This window comes from Lactuca virosa, chromosome 5, assembly GCF_052849685.1.
Source record: "Lactuca virosa cultivar CGN04683 chromosome 5, Lactuca_virosa_CGN04683_v6, whole genome shotgun sequence".
NCBI lineage: Eukaryota > Viridiplantae > Streptophyta > Magnoliopsida > Asterales > Asteraceae > Lactuca > Lactuca virosa.
This window is the reverse complement of record NC_136430.1, coordinates 409,676,852-409,684,677: the sequence shown is the minus strand read 5'-3', so window position 1 is coordinate 409,684,677 and position 7,826 is coordinate 409,676,852.

Sequence of the window (7,826 nt, the reverse complement as noted above, 5' to 3'; positions counted from 1 at the left end):
AGGGTGGTAAGCAGTAGAGATGTTGTGGGTCATGTTATACTTCCTTAATAAAACCTCCATCATCTTGTTGCAAAAAAGCGTCCCTCTATAACTAATCAAAGCCATAGGCACACCAAATCTCACAAAGATATTGGATTTTAAAAACTCAATAAACGTTTTGGCATCATTCGATCTTGTGGCTTTGGCTTCAACCCATTTGGAGACATAGTCAACCGCGAGCAAAATGTAAACGTTGTCAAACGAGATGGGGAATGGACCCATAAAATCAATCCCCCATACATCAAAAACTTCACAAACAATGATTGGATTTTGTGGCATTTGGTTCTTATGTGAAATGTTCCCCGTCCTTTGGCACCGTTCACAACTTTTACAAAACAAATAATAATCGCGTGACATGGTTGGCCAAAATAGTCCACACTCAAGAACCTTTCTCAAAGTTCGGTTAGGTCCGAAGTGTCCCCCACAAGCAAATTCATGACAAAATTGAAAAATATATTGATCTTCGTTTTGGGTTACACATCGCCTAATAATTTGATCGGGACAATGTTTCCACAAATAAGGCTCATCCCACACATAGTATTTCGCGTCACTCTTCAATTTATATTTTTGATCACGTGTGAATGTGTCAGGATACCTTTTTGTGACCAAAAAGTTAACGATATCGGCATACCAAGGAATATATTGAGTAAGGGAAAAGAGATGCTCATCCGGAAACTCGTCTCGCAAAGGGAAGGGAGACTCATTTGAAGTGATGTGACTTAGATGATCGGCAACAAGGTTTTCTCATCCACTCTTTTCCCGAATCTCCAAATCAAATTCTTGTAATAGTAACATCCACCGGATGAGTCTTGGCTTTGCATCTTTATTCGTCATCATGTACTTGAGGGCTGCATGATCCGAGTACACAATAACTTTGGTACCAAGTAGGTATTGCCTAAACTTCTCCAAAGCGAACACTATGGTCAATAGCTCCTTCTCCGGGGTAGAGTAGTTGCTTTGAACGTTGTCTAGTGTCCTCGATGCATAGTAGATCACATGGGAGGCTCTTCCATTCTTTTGACCCAAAACGGCGCCTATAGCATAGTTGCTTGCATCACACATGATCTCAAAGGGGAGATCCCAATTTGGTGCTTGCATAATAGAAACGGATGTAAGCAACTCTTTGAGTTTGTCGAAAGCTTCTTTGCACGCCTCATTGAACGCGTAATCAACATCCTTTTGCAAGAGTTGGCACATTGGTCTTGTTATCTTTGAAAAATCCTTGATGAACCTTCGGTAGAATCCGACCTGACCTAAAAAAGAACGAACTTCCCGAACACAAGTCGGGTAAGGTAAGCTTTGAATAACATCAATCTTAGCCTTATCAACCTCGATTCCTTTCTTCCACACAATGTGACCCAAAATAAGACCTCGACTCACCATAAAATGACAATTTTCAAAATTTAGAACCAAATTCGTTTCAATGCATCTTTTCAAAAATTTTGTGAGATTGGTCAAACATTCTTGAAATGAGTTCTCATATACGGTAAAATCATCCATAAAAACTTCAATTATGTTTTCAACATATTCCAAAAAGATACTAACCATACAACGTTGGAAAGTGACCGGGGCATTACACAATCCAAATGGCATTCTCCGGTATTTGAAAGTGCCAAATGGACATGTGAAGGTTGTCTTTTCTTGGGCTTCTGGTGCCACCGGGATTTGATGAAAACCGGAATACCCGTCTAGACAACAATAATGTGATTTTCCGGCTAACCTTTCTTACATTTGATTAATGAAAGGCAATGGAAAATGCTCTTTTCTTGTGCTTGCATTGAGTTTGCGGTAGTCCATACATACTCTCCACCTGTTTTGCACACAGGTGGGGACCATCATACCTTTGTTGTTCTTCTTCTCGACCACCGTGATTCCCGTCTTCTTTGGAACAAATTGAATCGAGCCCACTCAATTGCTATCCGAGATTGGATAGGTCATTCGCGCATCAAGGAGCTACAATATCTCTTTCTTGACAACTTCCATCATTGGCGGATTCAACCTTCTTTGCACATCCTGACTTGGCTTGCAATCATCCTCCATTAAAATCTTGTGCATGCAAGTGGAGGGGCTCAATCCCTTGATTTCCGCAATCGTCCAACCCATTGCTTCTTTATGTTCGTTCAACACCTTGAGGAGTTGCTCTTCTTCGAATTCGGTTAAATGAGTTGAAATGATAAGCAGAAGAGTCTCGTTGTTTCCCAAGTACACATACTTCAAGTGTTGGGGTAGGACTTTCAATTCTAGTTCCGGTGGTTGAACAAGGGAGGGTGGCAATATTGTGTGAGTTTGAGGTAATTCAATTTGCTTCACACTGAATGGAGTAGTTTTCTTGATCTCGAAATTGTTAACCAAACTTTCAACTTCCGGGTCTAATGAGTAGAGCTTCAACTTCTTGGCTAATCTTCCACAATCAAATCCTTTGCTCAAAATCATCTCCAACATGTCACCATTAGACAACTCAAACAATTCTTAGGTTAATGGTTCAACAACATCAACAAAATACAAGGATGAAACATCACTACGATATCTCATAGCATCGTGGATATTAAAACTTATTGTTTCCCCATCAAACTCCATCATTAAGCTTCCCGCATACACATCAATCTTTGTTTTAGCCGTCTTCAAAAATGGTCTCCCAAGTAAAATTAGAGCCTACTTGGAGGACACTTGTTCTTCTAGATCAATCACATAGAAATCCGTCGGGAAGACCAATTGGTTCACTTGCACCAAAACATCTTCTAAAACACCTCTAGGAAAGACACTTGAGTTATCCGCAAGTGAAATTATAACACCAGTTTCACTTAAAGGTTCGACATTCAATGATTCATACACCGAATAGGGAATGACATTGATAGAAGCACCAAGGTCAAGCATGGAACTACTAAAAGTGACATCCCCAATCTTGCAAGGAACCGTAAACATTCCCAGATCTTTGCACTTGGGTGGAAGTTTCCTTTGTAAAATCGCAGATGTGTTTTCATTCATTGAGATTTTCTCATTTCCCTTCAATTTCCTCTTGTTGGTACAAAGTTCCTTCAAGAATTTTGCATATCTAGTAATTTGTTTGATTGCATCAAGTAGAGGGATGTTTACTTCCACCTTTCGGAAGGTGTCCAAAATCTCTTTCTCCTCTATATTCTTCTATGAATTTGCAAGTCGGGAGGGGAATGGCTGTTGAGTGGCTATTGGTGTCACTAGGGGAATAGTCTTCTTTGGAACTCCGGCTTGTTCATCATTCTTTACTATATGATCTTCAATGGGAATGATCTTTATTTCTTCCTCATCTTCCTTTGACTTTTTCTTTGAATTACTTTCTCCGGTTTCTTTGCCACTTCTCAAGGTCACCACATTGACATTTGGGTTCTTTTCGGTTTGAGAAGGGCGTTTTCCACGAGACTCCAACTAGCTTATGGAAGTAACCATATCTCCCATTTGTGCTTCAAGGTTGGAGATACTAGTCCTCGTCTCTTTTTGGAATTGTTGGGTACTAGTGGCTAAGAATTTGACAATGTCTTCAAGAGACATTCCGGAACTACTCGGTTGGGATTGAGGAGGTTGTTCGTGATGATGTGGAGGGTGTGGTTTGGGTTGATAGTGTGGTTGTGGATCTTGGTAGTGAGGTTGTTGTGGTTGGTAGGAGGGTCTAACCAAAGAATTTTGAGGCAATGGTTTTGGGTTGTAGCTCATATTGGGATTTGGCTTCTAACTTGAATTGTAAGCATTTTGGTAACCGGGTGGTTTATTGTGGTAATTTTGGAATTCTCCCGTGACATTCACGTGTTCCGCATCTTCTTTGAGAATGGGACACATATACGTAGGATGTCCCATTGCTGCACATATTCCACAAACCATCACTTGTGGATTTTGTCCCATGGCTAACTTTTGAACAACGGATGTTTAATCTTTGAGTTGAGACTCTAGATTCGATGTCCCCACTTCATTGACTTTTTGTTGAGTTTCTCTCTTCATATCTTGGTGCGGGCCAAAGAGTTGTAAATTTGCGGCTATGGTGTTGAAGAGTTGTCTTGTTTGTTGTGTAGTTTTGCTAAAGACATCTCCACCACTTGAGGCATCAACTAGTCTTCTCTCCATTGGCAATAGTCCCTCATAGAAGTGTTGAATGAGGACTTGTTCCGGAATTTGATGTTGTGGACAACTATAGCACAAGTTGTTGAACCTCTCCCAATAATCATGGAAAGTCTCATTTTGACATTGGTGGATTCCACAAATCTCATTTCTAAGACTTGAGACTCTTGAAGCAGGGTAGAACTTTTCAAGAAAAGCTCTTGCCATGTCGATCCATGATTTGATTGACCCCGGGGGAAGATAGAATAACCAATCCTTTGCTATATCGGCCAATGAAAAGGGGAATGCCCTTAATTTGATTTGGTCATCGGTTGACCCTTGTGGCTTTATACTAGTGCAAATAATATGGAATATCTTCAAGTTCTTATGAGGATCTTCATCCTCAAATCCATGAAAAGTTGGAAGGTGATGAATTACCTTGATTTCAATTCCAAACCTCCTTCCAAAACGGGATAATTGATACCGGTTGGAGTTTGTGTAACATCGGTTTCCATCATTTTGCCTCAAGGTTCTTTCGAGAGCTTCTCCTCCGTCCCTCATTGCAATTGGTTCAATAATGGGTGGATTTTGTTGTAAGGGTGGTGTTTCGGGAATTTCTTGGCGAGTGTCGGGGCTAGAATCGGGTTCCGTATCACTTGATGAAGCGGTTTCAACCTCCGGATCCCCGTGATGATTTGAAGTTTGACCACATTCTATTCTTTTTTCCTTCACCAAACACCTTTCTTCTTTTTCAATTTCTGGGTTATAAATTAAGTCACCAGTACGTTGAGATCTGGGCATAAAGAAACAAATTAATTAAAAATAAACCAATCCTCGGAAACGACGCCAAAATTTGGTGGTTGTCGAGGCCAACAAAATTAATACCCTAAATATTACACACTAAAATAGTGTATATTGGTAAAGGGATCGTATCCACGGAGATTGGTTCAATTTAAATCTCTATGCAAATCACTTGTTCAAGTACTTGTAAAACAAGAGTAAAAGTAAAATGGGGGGGTTTTAATCTTTTTTATTGCTTGAGAAAATTAAAACTAAGCTAGAATGTAAATATGACAAGTAAATGATTTGATTAAATTCAATGAAGTAAAGTTGGTTGATTTTGGGATACACCACATGGATGACATAGTTGACTTATCATTAGACTAAATGGAACAACACTTGTGAATTAGTTTAACTTGGATATAGCAATTCATCAGAACAAATTTCCTCAACTCTTCATTGTTATTAAAATGGTTATAGGATCTCTTAACACATTCCCTTAATTAAAGTCACAAAATCAATGAAGCATATAATCTTGTGAAAATTAATTAGCTTTAAGTTCTAAGAATTACCAAGTCCAAAAGATAATCAAATGCTTACATTATCATTATCGAGGAAACATTTTCATGGTTTAAATGAAATGAAAACAAACATAACCATTTGTTGCTTACTAATTTGAGGGTCCATTACATAACCAAGAAATTAGTCAACAAAAATAAGCATTCATTCATCAAAGCTCATGATCAAGGATAAATAAACACAAGAAGATGTTTGACTAGAAAACATTCTCATAAACTTCAAACACAAGATAACATAAGTCTTCAAAACGACAAGTCATCCATGGGTTAAACCCTAATCAACCAAGTATGAGTCTAGCCAAGCATGGCCAAAATAAAAAAAATACAAGATAGTTGAGAGGTACCGAACATTGTTCAAGATGAAAAGATGAAAGAAAATTATTCCAAGCTTCCAAATCTTCAAGGTCTTCTAGAGAGCAAAAGTGTGTTGTTCTTGAGAGTGTTGTGTGTGAACTTCATTCAAAATCTTCAGTAAATAGGGGCTCATTTCCGGATCTAAAAGTTCGCCAAAAGTAATCCACCAACCTTCCCAAAGTAGTGACTCAAGCCAAAAATCTGGATTCTTCACAGCACGATCCACGCTGACCGTTTATGGATCAACGCGGACCGGGGCTAACTGGTGGCAATCCATCGCAAAGTTCCCCTCCTTGATGTATTTGCGGCACCCACTACCTGATCAAAAAACTCCCGAATCACCCTTCCCGCACTTTCCACAAGTGCGGCCGCGCTGACCTTCTGACCTAGAATCAGCGGTCTTGAACCGCTTCGGCGCCGGCTGTGACTGCGTTGGGGCCTGCCTCTGCTCTCTCAAATGCAGCTCAATCTCAAGCTCACGTCGCCTAGCGGCCTCCTGTAACTCTAGTAATGTATCACAGTGCTGGGTAGCAACAAACTGTCTGATGTCAGTCTTGAGCATGCTCAGATAACAAGTCATCTGAGCTTGCTCGGAAGCAAACTCCGGGCAAAACATCGCCCTCTCAGTAAACATCCTGGTGACTTCCGTCACCGACTCTGTGCCCTGTCTCAAATCCAAAAACTCATGTGCTAGCCGCTCTCGCTCAAACCACGGAATATAACGAGAGCAGAATATCTCCCTGAACTAATCCCAAGTAACTGTTGCTCGCTACTCATCAGAGTGTGACCCCGTCATCAATCTCCACCAATCCTTTGCACCGGACCTTAGTAGGTTCAGAGCACACCTGACCTTCTGGTCAGCAGGACATGAGCATGTGAAGAAACATCCCTCCACGTCAGATAGCCACCTCGTGGCTATGATTGGGTCCTGAATCCCATCGAAAGTCGGGGGCTTCATGTTATCGAAGTCCCGGTACTGGAAAGCTCGACTGGCCCTACCACCTGCAGCTGCTACGGCTGAGGAAGCTACAGCGGGATCCGTCTCAGCAAGGGCTGCATAGCGCTCATCAAAGTACTCAACCATAGCGGTCTTAATAGACCCAAACATCTCCGGCAACTGAGCCCGGAACAGTGTAGCAACCTCATCATGCAGGATCTCCTTAATCCTAGAATCCAACTCATCTGATCTCATCTGACCGATGGTATCGGGCACTGCTGGTCCATCCTGACCATCATCTCCTGATCCAGACCCGGATCCGGTCACAAATCGCCTCGTAACTACCATGCTGAAAATATACCAGGAAGATATCAGACATTCCATATAATAATGGGGAACCAACTCCCAAGAAAACCCTAGGGGTTGTGACTTCCTTGCTACGCTTATGGGTCTTGTGCTTTTAGTAGTACGGGCCCATACTACCTTCCACACCTATCCATATTTGTCTCAAGTATCATCACAATGCCCTAACAATATACATAACATATGCGAGCGCTCAATCCTCATGCCTGGAGGAAGGCTAAATATCTCATAACTAGCCGAATGGCCCTGCACAACTCATCCATGAAACTTCCACCAACCCTGCAGCACTCGTGAATGCTAGTCATACATAACGTTAGACCCTATAGACATTCGAATATCTGATCCTACCCTAAGTCCTTCATCAGACAAGAACAAGAAATAAGGCCAAACCAAACATTCTCAGGCTATAAGATCTTAGTTATATACGACCGTGATGCAAACACTAAGAAACTACAGTAATGATTTCAATTTCATATAAGAAGAACCCTAGGCTATCAGGCATCATATAATCAGGCAATTTTATCATGCAATTCCTGAAGATCCCTAGCCTATCATTAGCATGTTGTTCTAACATATCACAATATCAAATAACAGTATGGTCTTTTGGGGTCTACTTACTGGCTCCGGCTGATCGTACACTTTGCATCCTCCTTTAATATTTTGAAAACCATTTGAAAATCATTTTGAAAATATTTTCCTTAGTTTGAGAC